At 50.0% G+C, this 16,962-nt stretch overlaps 1 protein-coding gene and 1 long non-coding RNA gene across 2 annotated transcripts in view; one reads left to right on the top strand and one right to left on the bottom strand.

Moving 5' to 3' along the window:
• LOC126523916 (uncharacterized) overlaps nt 1–16,962 on the top strand; it is a 469,956-nt gene that overhangs the window by 439,060 nt on the left and 13,934 nt on the right. The gene's annotated exons all lie outside the window — the stretch shown is intronic.
• LOC140218862 (uncharacterized) lies at nt 2,647–4,294 on the bottom strand. Its single transcript, XR_011895054.1, has 2 exons — nt 3,932–4,294; nt 2,647–3,854 (listed from the first exon to the last, which is right to left on the bottom strand). It is a non-coding gene; the product is annotated as an uncharacterized lncRNA (long non-coding RNA).

Below are 16,962 nucleotides of genomic sequence, written 5' to 3'. Positions count from 1 at the left end.
TTTTGCTTTAACGCTGCGGTGCGCGCTCTGCATGTTTGCGGCGTTTCTTTGCATGTCCACCACTTGCGCTTTCCCTCTGGCACAATAGGCGTCGCAGCGTCGAGATTAATGTAGTGTCCACGACCGCGTCGTACGCGCCATGCACGTTTTTGCTTTAACGCTGCGGTGCGCGCTCTGCATGTTTGCGGCGTTTCTTTGCATTTCCACCACTTGCGCTTTCCCTCTGGCACAATAGGCGTCGCAGCGTCGAGATTAATGTAGTGTCCACGACCGCGTCGTACGCGCCATGCACGTTTTTGCTTTAACGCTGCGGTGCGCGCTCTGCGTATTTGCGGCGTTTCTTTGCATGTCCACCACTTGCGCTTTCAATGTGGCACAATTGTCGTCGCACCGTCGAGAGCAATGCAGTGCCAGCGACTGCGTTGGCGCCTTCTCACGTTGTGCTTCGATTTCATGGTGCCCGCTGCGCATGTTCGCAGCGTCCATACGCTCGCGCATAAGACCGCGTTGCCGAAGTGAAACGTTCCTGTAATTTTTGCTGTACAAATATCTGAATACTCGCCCAGCCCATTCACTTTCTTCCATATTGCTCAGTCGTTCTTCATAATCTATTTTACTATGAGCTTCCCTCACTTCAGAATTTCTCCAGCTCATACCACCCTGCGCAGCTTCATTTCTAATCTTCCAGTGAGCGCCGAATGCGAAGCGTCCCACTGACCTTTGGGGACCATCGACTCCTGATTGTATCCCTGATTTCAAACAAGTAATCGCATTTCCAAATGTAAGTCCTGAAATTATTACACCTTTCCACATACCCCGGAGCACATTGTACCTATTGTTTCCCGATAGTGCTCTGTGTTTCATTATGCCCGCATTTCTCTTCCCATTTACTGTTATTATTTTTTCTGGGTTTTCATACAGCTATTGCCTTCGTTTGATTCATATACAAAGGTTTTTTATTCATTTACGCGAGGTATTTCCTGGCCCTCTACTGCCGGTGTCTTTTCACTATTTTAAATGAATACCACAACACTTGGTTTTTAACGCTAAACTTCAGGCTTAAGCTCTCGCGTTGCTGTCCACATATATTAAGGTAACGATGCCAATCAATTTGCTTATTTATTTTTATTTATTGGGTACCTGCTTCGCCTTTCAGGCGAAACAGCGAAGGGTACGACTCATAAAAAACACTCAAAATACATTCCTGAAGCATGGAAGAAATCATCTTTTCAACAAATACAGACAGTGTCAGGCGGTAGCGTATTCCAATTTCTTATAATACGAACAAAAAAAGAGTAGCGGAAAGCGTCACTTTTAAAAGGAATCTCACGTATTCTTATTTTGTGATCTCAACCCGCCGTGGTTTTTCAGTGGCTAGGGTGTTAGGCAGCTGAGCACGAGGTCGCGGAATCGAATCCCGGCCACGGCGGCCGCATTTCGATGGGGTCGAAAACACCCGTGTACTTAGATTTAGGTGCACGTTAAAGAACCACAGGTGGTCGAAATTCCCGGAGTGCCCCACTACGGCGTGCCTCATAATCAGAAAGTGGTTTTGGCACGTAAAACCCCATAATTTAATTTTATGATCTCGCCTTTTAGAAACATATGTGGGCGGCTGAAAATACAATTCCCTAGCTATCCCCGTTTTAGAGCCACGTGGTAGTGACGGCGAAGAAAGCAGCCAAACTGGGAAAGACGAAACTAGCGTTTTATTGGGCGAACTTGTGCTCTCAAAAACAGGCTACACTCAAAGCACGGCTACAGCGGCAAACACAATCGGCGATGGTCCAAAATCTGATCAACGGGTCAAGCGCGTCGCCTTTTATATATCAATCGTCGAATGTTCCAGAGTAACCGCTCGGACCCGCGTGCCTTCCACAAAGTTCTTCGCGCCGCGCACACATGCAATCAGATTACACAAGGTTCGGTCACAGTCAACGTATGGAAGCACCGATAACATTCCAGAAACTTCCGATACATGCAGGCGCGTCCTGCGCTGTGCGATAACACTTGTTAGGCGGTGAAACGTGTCACCCGATAAAGAAACAAGTACACGTGTCAATACGCCCCTCTTAAAAAGCATCGACCCGATGCTGGAAACGAAAGTAATAAAGAAAAACACCCGTAGCAAACAGACCAACAAAATAGGGAAGTTCGTCAGCGTCCGTAACATGGTTTAAGACGCACCACGCGAACCACTTCACATCGTGCGCGGCGCCACTGTGAATGCGAAATGCCGTCTGGCAAGACGTCATAGTCCAGCGCGCCAATACGTCTAATGACCTTGTAGGGTCAGAAATAGCGGCGCCAGTTTCTCACTCAGTCCTCGTCGGCGTATACACCAGAACACCGTGAATTCAAAGCGCGCCGCCATATTGATGAGCGCCGGTCGCGCCATCTATCCCAAGCGCCGCGAAGTAGCAGGCCTGGGCTGCCACGCCGGGAGATGCGACCCGGCGCGTAAGCGAAACTTGGGCTTTTTAGCTGGGCGGAAGGCGTGTTTCGCGTTTTTTCTAGCCTGTCATTTTCGCTGTCTCGATTCAATCAAACTTCAAGACCTCATGCAAGTCCGCAATGGCCACACTGAGTGATGTGCAGACTGCAGAAGCGAATACATCGGGTAACCACGTAAGCACGTAACCTGTGAAGGATTTTACAGCACTGTGTTGGTGCCACATTTTATTAAAGCACGCAGAACATTGTCCTCTGCACTTTCAGTTTGGTCTTGTTTGTCATGGTCACTACTGGGTTGGCCGCGTTTGGCAACCAACTGGCGAGGTCGTTTGATTGCCTGATTAGCAGACGCCTGCCCTTCACCATCTGCACATTGAAAACAATATATATGTTATAGTAAGAAGGGCTGTAGTTCTTTCCCATGCCATCACTGTTGCGAAGACATAAAGTCCTCTCAAAATGAAATAGAAAATGCACCAGGCCAATTGTATCGTGCAACCGCTTAAGAGTACAACATTAAGAACACAAGCCTACAGTACTCGAACAAGCAGCATGTGATGCTAAACCTGCACTCATTGGAAAATGAGGAACTACAGTAGTTATAATGTTGTCAACTACATGTGCAGTCAAAGCCCATATAACAGGGCGAGCATGACGGATGCAGGTTTTGTACAGTTGCACAAACCATGACAGGGCACATAAAATTACCATCCCTACTTAAAGCTGCATCATCAGGGAAGCCTTTGGTACAAGACAACAACCGCACCTGCATTCCAAAAAATTAGCCCCACCAACTGCAGCTACCTGGTATCAGACCTGTTTCGCTTGTGCGAGGCCATATCGGATTGTTAGCGCTCCCTTAGAAAACAGTAAAAGAAACTGGTGAGAACGAGCAAAATTTTGTTACAAAATACAACAATAATTAAGCACCTTATTTTCCTCGCCTTATGAACGGAAAAATTTTGCGCTTTGCCCTGCATAACAGCCCGCACGCAGTTTAGAGCTCAGGATGCTCAAATGAATTCGTTACGAATGACACCTGCAACACCAGCTCGTAAAGACAGGCGCGCTGCAAGAACGCCTTCGGCGACCAGCAGTCGTTGTTTACGTTTTTGTCGACGCAGGCTACGTGACGAGCAGACTTCGTTTTATTTTCATTAGCAATAAGGCTCACCAGCAGGGCAACATACTATCGTTTACAACTTGTCGTTCACGCTTAATGGTCATGCCGTGCAGCAGCTGCAAGTATCGCTAACCGCAAACTCAACTGTTCCGCTTAACCGTCGGGAGCTCTGCCTGAATGAAAACACGAAAAGGCTTGCCTTCTTGTTATAGCCAAAGCGAAGCACCGGCACGGGATTCTGCTCTGTGGGCTTGTCCAGAAAGTGCTCGGAGCAAACCTGCGTGTTACACATATTACGTTCGTAGGGCGCAAAGTTGAACGTGGCACCAAAATATACACAGATCGAATACTCACTCGTGCATTTTCACTGGGTTGGTAGTTCTTCCTATTCACTGCAGCTATCCACCGGTGGCGCAGCTTGTCATTCTTCGTTGCGGATGGAAATCGGTGCAGGCTGAAAACACCGCACCGGCACGATTCCCTACGTGTATTGTGCTCTTCGCAAACAGCGCTAAGCAACCTGCTCCTTTTCCGCTGGTTATTTTGGCATCCAAACACGACGCAACGATGCCCAGATGACTTCTTGTACTTTGGATTCGCGTGAACGGGCACATTTCCGCACTTTGGAGTCCTAGAGCTAGCGCTAGCCATGTCTGCTGGTCGCCGGCGAACACGCTTTGGCAGCCCAGAACAAAATGGCGCTGGTCGACCGGGCAATCCGGGCGCGAGAGTATGCGTTCGATTAGCCTGGGTGCGAGGCTAGCGTGTTCTGGTCTATAGGGGTCCAAAGCAAAACACGGTCACCGGGCTGGTACTCGACCAAGCGTCGTCGGAGGTTGTTGTGTCGGCTGTCGGTACGCTGTTGGTTCTTGATCCGTAGGCGAGCGAGCTGTCGGGCTTCTTCGGCGCGCTGTAGATAGGTAGCAACGTCATGATTCTCTTCGTCAGTGACATGCGGCAGCATGGCGGCGAGCGTCGTCGGGTTTCTGCCGTAATCCAGCGTAAACGGCGTGATCTGTGTTGTTTCATGCACCGCCGTGTTCTAAGCGAATGTTGCTTACGGCAGGGCGGCATCCCAGGTCTTGTGTTCGACGTGGACGTACATTGCTAGCATGTTGGCGAGGGTCTTTCTTATTCAGGTGCTCCGTAAGACCATTCGTCTGTGGTTGGCAGGCAGTTGTCCTCCTGTGCCTTGTCTGACTCTACTGCAGAATGGCTTCGGTGAGCTCCGCTGTAAAGGCCGTTCTTCTGGCGGTGATGAATTCTGGGACGCCATGTCGCAGCAGGATGTTCTCGACAAAGAATTTCGCCACTTCTGCTGCGCAACCTCTAGGCAGTGCTTTCGTTTCAGCGAAGCGGGTGAGGTAGTCCGTCGCCACGACAATCTACTTATTTCCGGTTGTTGACGTCGGAAAGGGTCCCAACAAGTCCACACCGATCTGCTGAAAGGGTCGGCAAGGAGGCTCGATTGGCTGTAGTAATCCCGCTAGCCTTGTCGGTGGTGTCTTGCGTCGCTGACAGTCTCGGCATGTTCTTACATAACGGGCGACGTCGGCGGTCAGGCGGGGCCAATAATACCTTTCCTGTATCCTCGATAGTGTCCGCGAGAATCGGAGGTGTCCAGCGGCTAGATCGTCATGTAGGGCGTGCACTACTTCTGGACGTAGCCCTGAGGGAACAACAAGAAGGTAGTTGGCGCGGACTGGTGAGAAGTTCTTCTTTACGTGTAGGTTGTTTTGAAGCGAGAACGAAGACAATCCTCGCCTAAATGCCCTTGGGACAACGTCGGTGTTCCCTTCCAAATACTCGACGAGGCCTTTTATCTCCGGGTCTGCGCATTGCTGTTTAGTGAAATCTTCCGCGCTTGTTGTTCCAAGGAAGGCGTTGTTGTTCTCGTCGTGTTGCGGAGGGGAATCGATGGGGGCGCGTGATAGGCAGTCGGCGTTAGAATGTTTTCGTCCGCACTTGTAGATTACCGTGACGTCATAGTGCTACGGAACAGTATTTGCGATCACGAAGAGGCGAGCAGTATGAAGACGACGACGACGATTAGAGGTTAGCGCGGGCTGTTGGTTCTTGGCCAAGTGCGGCGTATTTTCTTGTAAATATACTTGGTCATAGCTTTTCGTCTGCGTCTTCCTACGTAACAATGTTCTTACTGTCTGAGGCTCCACCGCGCCAGCCATCCTGAAGGGTCCCTTGTGTTAGCTAGCCAACACAACGCGGAAGGTCGCTGACCACTTTGAATGGCCTGCCATATAGATAAGGGCGGAGTTTTGCGCTAGCCCAAATGATGGCGAGGCATTCCTTTGCAGTCGTAGAATAATTGCCTTCCGCCTTTGGCAGCGACCGGCTAGCATATCGCCCGTTCAAGTCCGCCTTTCCTCTTGACTAGGACGGCACCGAGGCCCAGGCTACTGGCGTCAGTGTGGATTTCGGTATCGGCGTCCTAGTCGAAGTGCGCAAGTACTTGGGGGCGACTACATGCGTCGTTTGAGTTCCTCAAATGCGTCGGCCTGCGGTGTTTCCCATTTGACCTCCACATCAAATTTTGTTAGATGTGTCAGCGGCTCAGCAATGCGTGAAAAGTCCTTGACAAAGCGCCTATAGTAGACACACATGCCAAGGAATCTACGCACTGCCTTCTTGTCGATGGGCTGCGGAAACGTTGCGATGGCAGCTGTCTTCGTGGGTCGGGGTGGACTCCGGATTTGCTTATGACGTGGCCTAGAACAGAAACTCATCGTATGCGAAGCAGGACTTCTCTGGCTTCAGAGTGAGCCCTGATGACTTGATGGCCTCTAGTACTGTCGCAAGCCGCCTAAGGTGATCGTCGAAATTTCCGGCGATGACGACGTCATCCAAGTAACCAAAACAAGTTTTCCACCTCAATCTTGCTAACACCGTGTCCATGACGCGCTGGAACGTTGCAAGCGCAAACACCGTCCGAATGACATGATCTTGAACTCGTAGAGGCCGTCTGGCGTGATGAAGATGGTCTTTTCGCGATCTCTCTCGTCGACTTGTTTTTGCCAGTAGCCAGATTTTAGATCTATCGACGAGAAGTATTTTGTGTTGCAGAGCCGGTCTAATGCGTCGTCTATCCGTGGAAAGGGGTATACGTCCTTCTTCGTGCTCTTGTTAAGTCGACGATAATCGACGCAGAAATGTAGGGTTTCGTCTTTTTTCTTCACCAAGACTACAGGAGATGCCCGCGGGCTTTTCGACGGCTGGATGATGTCGCGCAGCATTTCCTCGACTTATAGCTACGCGTTCTCGCGTCGAAGTCGGCAAGGGCTCTGGCGGAGTGGTCGAGCGCACTCTTCGGTTATCATGCGATGCTTTGCGACATGGTGTTTGTAGAATTCTTGATGACGTCGAAAACCAGCCTTTGTATCGTCGGAGCAGACTTCTGAGTTGTTGCTGCTTAATGATGGGCAGACTTGTGTTTATGCCGAAGTCTCGTTCGGAAAATATAGTTGTCTGTGTAGATGCGGCAGAATCCGAGATGACAAACGCATTACTGGTTTCCAGAATTTCCTCGATGAACGCGATCGTCGTACCCTTGTTGACATGTTTCCAATCCTGGCTGAAGTTTGTCAGCAACGCTTCAGTTTTTCCTCCGTGCAGTCAAGCGATCCCTCTTGCGACGCAAATTTCACGGTCTAGCAAAAGACGTTGGTCACTCTCGATGACGCCTTCTACGTCGGCAGGTGTTTTGGTGCCGCCGGAAATGGCAATGGTGGAGCGGGGCGGGAGGCTGACTTGACTTTCAAGCACGCTTAAGGCGTAGTGACTACGAGAGCTCTCCGGCCGTATCGTACGATCTTCCGACAGCGTTATCGATTTCGACTTCAAGTCCATGATTGCGCCGTGTTGGTTCAGGCAGTCCATGCCGAGAATGACCGTCTCGTGAACACTGTTATACGATGACGAAGGTGGCAGGGTAAGTCCGGTCATGAACGGTAATTCTTGCCGTGCAGATTCCAGTCGGCGTGATGAGGTGTCCTCCTGTGGTCCAAATTTGAGAGCCTTGCCATGCAGTCTTAACTTTCTTCTACTGGGCGCCGAAGGGTCCACTCATGACGGAGTAATCGCCTCCTGTGTCTACTAAGGCGGTGACTGCATGGCCGTCGAGAAGCACGCCGAGGTCGGTGGTTCTTTGTCTTGCGTAACAATTAAGTCTTGGCGTCGGATCATGGCTGCGTCGCGTTGACCTGTGGCTGGTACGTGGCGTTGTCAGGTCGTCTTTCAACGGCGTATTCTTTGCTTCCAGACTTCGTCGGGACGGCGGTGTGTCGTTATATCGTCGAGGTATTTTCTTCGGCGTCTCCTTCGACGGCGGAGGAACTTCGTCAGTCCGACGAACAGCAACTGCACCGCCATCGGTTGCTGCTTTTAGTTTTCAGAATATGGGCTCGCAAACCGGCCCCGGGCTGGGCCAGTGTATGGTTGGCGCTGCGGCGATCAGTAGCGGCGTGGTGACGGTGAACGGGATTGGTCGTCCAGGCCTCCACTGAGTGGTGGCGTGGTAGTCGGTGATATCGCGAGGGCGTTCGCCTATCTGTGGTCGCGGCGCGTTAAAGGCGAAACCTCGCAGTCCCATCTCCCGGTATGGGCATCGGCGGTACACATGGCAGGCTGCTCCGCAATGATATCAGAGCGGGCGGTGATCGGGGGCTCGCCAAATGTCCGTCTTCCTCGCGTAGGTGCTCTGGGCGACGGGTGGGCGTGCTGCCGGCGGCGCACGGCGGGATTGCGTCGTAGGAGGGTCCTGGCGCTGAAGGTGACCTTGACGGCCTACGACGGCTGCGTCAGTCATCGCTTCTCATTGGGGCTGCGGTAATTGTGGTGGCACCTTATCAACTTCAAGCGATAGCTGCTCCTCTTCTTTCACGATGTCGGCGATCGAGACCACTTGAGGCTGCGACGAAGGCAGGACCTTGCGCATTTCTTCGCGCACAATGGCCCTGATGGTCTCGCGCAGGTCGTCCGTGGCCAGTGATTGAATTCCTGCGTAGTTGGTAGAGTTCGTGCGGCAGTTAAATTGTCGGTTTAGCATTTCGAGTGTCTTCTCGATGCTGGTGGCCTCGCGAAGGAATTCTTCTATGGTCTTCGGTGGGCTTCGTATCACCGCGCCGAAAAGTTCTTCCTTCACACCACGTATGAGTAGGCGGACTTTCTTCTCCTTGGGCATATCCGGGTCAGCGTGGCGGAACAGACGGCTCATTTCTTCCGTAAAGATGGCTACGTTCTCGTTAGGTAGCGGCACTCTGGCGGCCAACATAGCTTCGGCCCTTTCCTTGCGCACGACGCTCGTAAAGGTGCGCAAGAAGCCGCTACGGAACAGGTCCCTTGTTGTCATGGTCGACTCCTGGTTCTCAAACCACGTTCTGGCGGCGTCTTCTAAGGCGAAGTATACATGCCGCAGCTTGTCGTCTGAGTCCCAGTTGTTAAAAGTCGTGATTCGTTCGTAGGTCTCCAGCCAGGATTTCAGGTCTTCAGTAGCTGCTCCATGGAAGGTTGATGGGTCCCGAGGTTGTTGCAGGATAACGGGGGACGCTGGGGCAGCCATTGGGGTTGTCTTGGCCACAATCTTTTTTGTCGTCTCAGGTCCGTGCTCTGGGGGCAGTCCTTGCAGTCTGCGGCTAGCACGCTGGCCTTGGGCGATGTTGGTTTTGTCCTCGCGCTGCGGGCTTGGATCGCGGCTTTGCGGGGGCGTTCAGTACATGAACACACAAGCACCTCCACCAGATGTCACGTGGTAATGACGGCGAAGAAAGCAGTCAAATTGGGAAAGACTCTACTAGCGGTTTATTGGGCGAACTTGCGCCCTCAAAAACAGGCTACAGTCAAATAACGGCGACAGCAGCGAACACAATCGGCGATGATCGAAAATATGATCAGCGGGTCAAGCACGTCCGCTTTTATAGATCAGTCGTCAAACGTTCCAGAGTAACCGCTCGGACCCGCGCGCCTTCCACAAAGTTCTACACCATTCGCGTCGAGCATACATGCCATCAGATTACGCAAGGTTCGGCGACAACAGACAGCGGATAGAAGCATCGATAACGTTCTAGAAACTTCCGATACATGCAGGCGCGTCCTGCGCTGTGCGACAACATTTGTTAGGCGGTGAAATGTGTCGCCCGATATAGCAACAAGTACACGTGTCAATATGTTATGAAGGAATTTTAATCTGAGATTTAGACGACGGTGTTCAAGAAGATGCCAATGAAATCCTTTTTTGCTTTCCATCATGCTAAGCGTCCTGTCATATTTGCCAAGGAGAAATCGAACTGCCCTGTTCTGCACTTTCTCGTGTTTATCCACAAGTTCTGTGGTATATGGATCCGAGCAAACACACGCATACTCCCGTGTACTGCGGACATGTGTGAAATACAGTTGCTCCCCAAGTTTCTATGGCAAACTACTAAAGTTACGTTTCAAGAAACCCAATGCTCCGACAGCCTTGTTCCTAGCATGAGTAACATATATATCCCGCCTTAGATCAGCAGAAAAAAATACACCTAAATATTTATATTCTGTCACTTGTTCAAGAGTAGCATTATTTATTGTGTAATGATTGCTGTCGTATGAGCGCTTCCTGGTAAAGATGACGTGGACGCTCTTTTTCACATTCAGTGACATTTTTTGCGACTCCCCCACCTTGAACGGCACTGCTGAGGTCGCTGTGGGAGAAGCACCGGACACTTGACGCCCCTCAAAATGCGTGCAAATTACTTGCGGGCGCGTTCTACGAACAGCGACCACCGATGCGGTGGAGCCTTTCAGGTTTGAGCGGGTTGCTTGAACGTGCGGGGTGCAAGAAAACCTGTGTGGAACAGTGTATTGTAACTTTCCCTTTCTCTCTACTCTCTCCCCTTTCCCGTACCTTCTAATCATAAATAAATTAGTCTTCTTGATAGGCTCGAAGCCAACGGACGTCTGTCATTTTTCCATAAGTTAAAAGTTCTCCGTGTCTTATTTCACAACGTTTTGAGGCCGAAACCAGGGAATAGGGACGTCAAAACATGGATATCGAGAGAATCAAGCGAAGAAGGGTCATGTTGCGAACATCGAAAACCAAGCTGCTCAATGAGGTATCCACCATTGACGGCAGCGCATCAATGGGTGGGCTGGAAAAAAAGATAAATCTTCTTTCTCTTAAAGAGGACTCACTGAAACAGCTAGATCGGGAGATAGAAAAAAGCGCTGAAGATGAAGCTTTCGAAGAGGAAGTTACATGCTCCGAAATGTACAGAGAGAAGATCAGCGTGGCGAAAACTAAGAAACAACGCATGCTATGCGACTTTAGCTGCACAAATGCTTCATCAGATCTCACACTAAACTCCTCAGATCAACGAGAATCTAGCGCAAACCATTTGCAAATACGCCCCACCGTAAAGCTGCCAAATCTGGAAATCAACGAATTGAACGGAGAGCTTCGAGAGTGGCAAGGGTTTTGGAGTCAGTTTGAGTCAACTATCAACGCTAACCAGAACCTCTCAAGCGTAGACAAGTTCAATACCTCCACAGCTACTTGACAGCAAAGGCGGCGGCTGCGTGTAGCAGGATTTGACTTGTCGGAAGGCAACTACGAAGTTGCTCTCTCGCTGTTAAAGGAGATGTTCGGCTGAAAGGAAGGAATCACATAAGACCACATGTCACAGCTACTTGACATGCAGCCTTTGCGTGACACCACGGAAACTCTGTCAACTGCACAGCCTCGTCGACCAAGTATAGACAGGTGTACGCAGCCTCACTTCTTTTGGCGTGAGTGTCGGCACTTATGGAACTTTGTTACTGACCGTAATAAAGAAAGCGGTGCCTGCCGACCTTCGTCTGAAATACCAATAAAAAACGAGGCTACGAACGAGGGAAGGGAGCTGGAGGTGTTCCTGCGTTTTTTTTTTTTTTTTTTTGAGAAAGGAGGTTGTGACGCGGGAGATCATACAGCGGGCCGAAGCACCGAGAGACAACAGTGCCGAATTCATAAAGGAAAGGCGCAACAGAAACATTAAAACTGCAAACATGCCTACTGCAGCGGCAATGCACACCACGATTGACGACAGCACAGAATGTCTATTTTGTAATTCGAACGGCTATGAGACCGGCAACTGTAACGCAAAGGTGTCTGTGGCGGATAAGAGACAGGCGTGACATGCTGAAGCGTGACAATCGGTGTTTCCGGTGCACAACAAGGGGGCACGCGGCAAGAGAATGCCGTAAAGCAAAGTGGCTCAGGTTCGCGCATTGCAACGGCAGACACTTAACGACAATGTGCGACCCTGTCTTTAGAAGACACCACGACATTGATGAAGGGGATGCATCTTCGTCACCGGTGATTGAGCAAGCCACGGTGTTGAGGTCATCATTAGGCACGGGAGATAACTTGATGTGCACTGGAGCGCAGCAGTTTCTCCTACAGACAGCCCGAGCTCGGACAGAGGGTCCACATGAATGTACACTTGTCAGGTTTCTCCTCGATGGTGGCCGTCAGCGAACCTTCATCCATCGCAACGTGTCCGAAAAGCTGCAGTTAAAGGTGCTTGGGGAAGAGGAGCTTAAAATATTTGCCTTCGGTGAGCAATCAGCCATAACACACACAAAAACGCGTCGTGTGGAACTGTGGCTCAGAAGCCAGTACGACGGAAAAGGGGTGCGAGTGGAAGCCACGGAAGTTCCTTGCATCTGTGCACATATCATGGCTACTCCATCAAATTCTGTTCTACTTAAACTTTCAAGATTTCACTTCCAAGTCGCAGACGCCTCGCAGGGTGGTGGAAGTGAAAATATTGAGCTTTTGATAGGCGGTGATCATTACTGGGAAAATGTCACGGGATCCACTAAGCGTCTCAGCGCCAAATTGATGGCAGTGGAGATGGTATACCGATGGACAGTCCAGGGCTAGATCGGCACAAGGAAGTCAACAGGAGTCTGCTCCTAGGCTGCTATCGTGATGTGGATAGGAGTGAGCGGACAAATTGACAAGGAAATATCAGCACAGCTAAAGTGATTCTGGGAGCTCGAGCACATTGGTATCAAGGAACATGGTGTAAAGCAGTGATTTGGGCTTGTTGTTAAGACATCGTGAGGTTTATAGCACGTGAAAAAAAGACAAGGACGAAAGTGAGACGTGACACACACAGGCGCTAACTTGCAACAATCTTTATTTCGAGCAAGGGACCCATACATATATACAACTTTTTCGCGTACATCATACATGCGCTGTTTGCAAAAAAAAACTTTACACACCATTGCGCAGGTACGATAACTCTTTGCGGGAAAGGGCAATCGATGGTTTAGACACACAGTTATCCCCAAGCCTATCCGATTTCTTGACATTAAGGTATTTTTCAACGACCATGCACGCTGGAAGTACGAGCCTCGCGTGAACAAGCCACTGCTCCCATATCAGTCGGCGCACTCTAAGTTGGTTAAGAGGGGAATCACAAAGACATGCTTGTCAAACGCATTATGTAAGTCATGCCCGGAGCTGATGACCGAAAGCATCAAGGATCAGATCCTCCTTCTTCGATTGGCAGGTTACCCTACACATGTACTTATTAGCGTTGCTGAGGGTCTGCTCAAGTCGAAGCTATCAAAGAATTCCGCCAGCGTGCCTTGTGTAGATAAGAGGAGCGTTGCTGTCATCGCATATATCCACGGCCTATCGCACCGTTTGAAGAAAATAGGCCAACGTGCGAATGTTAAGGTTGTGTTTTCAGCATCTACAAAATTGCAATGTCTGTGCAGGCTAACCAGACCAGGCCTCTCTGATAAGCGCACGTGCAAAAAGAAACACCAGGCACCGTTTGTTGAATGTGTGCAAGCAGTTGTTTACAACCTTCCTTTAAAGTGTGGGAAGAACTACGGGGGGCAAAGTGGAAGGTGCCTCGACGAGCGTTTAAAGGAACACCGGTATAATGTAGCAGAAAAGCGGGGTGGGTTCCTTGACGCCCACTGCAGGCATTGCAGGTGCGCTGTTGTCGGGGTGGATGATGGTGACCACTCGACGTGTGCTCCAGCATACAGAGACTGCTCCATTGTGGGAAAAGCCCGAGGTAGGATAACTCGCGAAATTATAGAAGCAGAAATGATTGATAGGGTTGGGGATAACTGTGTGTCTAAACCATCGATTGCCCTTTCCCGCAAAGAGTTATCGTACCTGCGCAATGGTGTGCAAGAGTTTTTTTGCAAACAGCGCATGTATGATGTACGCGAAAAAGTTGTATATATATAACTGTGTGTCTAAGCCATCGATTGCCCTTTCCCGCAAAGAGTTATCGTACCTGCGCAATGGTGTGTAAGAGTTTTTTTGCAAACAGCGCATGTATGATGTACGCGAAAAAGTTGTATATATGTATGGGTCCCTTGCTCGAAATAAAGATTGTTGCAAGTTAGCGCCTGTGTGTGTTACGTCTCACTTTCGTCCTTGTCTTTTTTCACGTGCTCTAAACCTCACAAGGAACATGAGCCAGTTCGTCACCAGTCGTCACCAGTACGCGGTTCTTCAGCACTATAAGGAAATCGTCGTTCTGAAAATCGCCGCTATAAGGTGTCGTTCCCTTGGAATTCGATGGTTTAAGAGCTTGGCGACAACTACGACTGCTAAGCAAGGCGTCTTAAAGCCCAGGCAACGCGCTTCTTGAAAGGAGATACGTTGATTAGGGAATAGGACGCCCGCATAAGAGGTTACATAGAAAAGGGCTATGCAGAGCCAGCCAGCAAGAATTACGGCACCTCGGAAGGTCCGGTGCACTATATGCCACATCAAGCAGTTTTTCGTCACGAAAGCGAGACGACAAAACTGAGGGTAGTATTCGATTCATCGTCAAGTGCCCAAAATCGCTTGTCACTGAACATTTTTTTGGAAAGTGGCCCAAACCTAAAGCCAGAGCTCATTGATCTGCTTATCAATTTCCGCACTTACAACATTGCCATCTTTGCGGATATCGCAAAGGCTTTTCTCGAAATATCCCTATCAGAGGGCGATCGGAACGCTGTGCAGTTCCTCTGGTACGCTGTGACGCCAAAGAAAAGGGAAGAACTTCCAGCTGTGGTGACCTATCGGATGACGCGCTTGTCGTTCGGTGTCACGTCGAGCCCATTTTTCTTGGCTGCAACGTCGCAACATCATCTTGAAGGCCTGCTGGAACAGTATGCTGAGACTGCGGGTATCCTGCGCAAGCATCTTCACGTGGACGACCTTGTAACTGGGGTTGACAGCCTTGTGCTGTGCCAAGAATCAAAAGATATATTGTCTCAAGCAGGGATGCGGCTACACAAGTGAGTGTCGAACGACCGCGATCTCGTCAACTTCTTAGAAAATGGCAATGTGGAAAGAACGAACGCTGAGGCTGGACATGCTGCAGGTACAAAAGTATTGGGAGTTGGTTGGAATACTCAGACTGAACCCTTTGAATGCGACCTAACTTCACTCATCGACTTCCTCTCCGCAAGAGCCGACAACCAGAGATTTGTGCTGGAAGTCTCGGCAAGAACTTTCGACCCTTTTGGATTTATCGCTCCCGCAACATTGTGCGTAAAAGTAATGTTCCAGAGTTTGTGGGAGTTGGGAAGTGGTTGGGACGATCCCTTGCCTGAAACATTGCAGCCTGAGTGGGACTGCTGGTGTAAGGAGCTTCCATGCATTGAAGAAGTGTCTATTCCAACACTGATAGCAGCAAACTTTAGAAACGATGATACGGAGTGGATATTTTCTGTGACGCAAGCCCAAAGGCATATGGTGCTGTCGCATATATTGTGACCAAGTCTCCGTTCGGACTTATTATTGTAAGCTTGGTCATGGCCAAATCAAGAGTAGCTCCTTTGAAACACCTTTCGCTACCCCGATTGCAGCTGATGGCAGCCCTTGTTGGCACGCGACTATGTCACTACGTAACCAAGGCTTTGGATCTGAAGAAAGTTGCTACCATCCTCTGGACTGACTCTACGGTAGCTATGTACTGGATCAAGGGAAACGATGCCAGATAGAAGCCCTTCGTAGCAAGTCAAGTCTCAGAGTTATAAGCGCTGACAGATGCCAAGGATTGGAGACACTTCCCAGGTTCAGATAACCCCGCTGACCTAATCACTCGCGGCATTCTCCCATCAGCTCTGCGGGAAAGCGAATTGTGGTGGAGAGGACCCCGTTGGCATCAGGAGGATGACACGCATTGGCCAACGATAAGTGAGCCGAGCTCCAAGGTTGGGGAGTTCCAAATGCAACAGCGAAAGGTAACAATGATGCCCATAGTATGATCATCATCCATGGCAATTCTCAATGTTGAGAATCATAGTTCACTCAGCAAAGTCGTATGAGTAACCGCATGGGTCCGCCGCTTTGTTGACAACTGCCACAACAATGAAGGAAAGACGATCGGCCCATTACGAGCTGAAGAAGTAATCGGCGCCGAAAGATACTGGTTGGCTCAAGGAGATGCGTTCAGCGACGACATTTCAAACATGAAGAATCGAAGACCGCTGCACAAGAGCTCTCCAGTTTTGCCTTCCAACCCGTACTTCGACTCATGCTAGTTGGTGGACGCTTGAAATTCAGTGATAACAACAAAAAGACTAAGCATTCCACGTTCTCCCTGGCAATCACCCCCTCACGTCACTGCTCTTGTGGAAAGAACACTTGAGAATTCTGCACATGGACATACGCGATACGCTAGCACAGCTGCGAGAATCGTATTGAATTGTCAGAGGACGTCAGGCCGTAAAGAAAGTTATGAAGCAGTGCCTCGTCTGTCACAAAGTTGGCCTCCAGCTGCGGCAGCAGTAGCACCACTTCCAGCTGACAGAGCGACAAAAGCAAACCCGTTGGACATCGTTGGCATCGATTTTGCAGGGTCCTTGATTTGTCAACAATCACGCGACAGCAAAAAATGCTACATTGCTATTTTTACCTGTGTGGCGACATGTGCCGTCCACCTTGAGCTCGTATGCGACCTGCCGGCTACAGCCTTTCTCTTGGCCTTTAAATGCTTTGTGACACGCCGTCGAATCCATTCGACGCTGTATTAGGACAATGCGCTCACATTCAAGCGTGCAGCCAGGGATCTAAAGGCCGTGTTCATGCTGTGGCAAGTCGAGGAATTGCAGTCATACTTCGCCGGAAACCAGATCGGATGGAAGTTTATTTTTGAGCGGGTAACTTGGTGGGGCGGATTCTGGCAACGGATGGTGCGATCTGTGAAAGTAGCATTGCGAAAGGGTTTAGGTCGGAGCAGCTTGAGTCTCGAAGAACTGACCACCGTTCTTTATGAGGTGGAGGCCGTGATCAACTCACGCCCTTTGACTTTAATATATGATGATGTTCAAGAGCCAGAACCACTGTCACCGGCGCACTTCCTTGTCGGAAGAAAGTTGACGTC

The sequence above is a fragment of the Dermacentor andersoni genome, chromosome 6 (genome assembly GCF_023375885.2).
Source record: "Dermacentor andersoni chromosome 6, qqDerAnde1_hic_scaffold, whole genome shotgun sequence".
Taxonomy (NCBI): domain Eukaryota; kingdom Metazoa; phylum Arthropoda; class Arachnida; order Ixodida; family Ixodidae; genus Dermacentor; species Dermacentor andersoni.
This window is presented reverse-complemented; position numbering and strand designations above follow the sequence as displayed.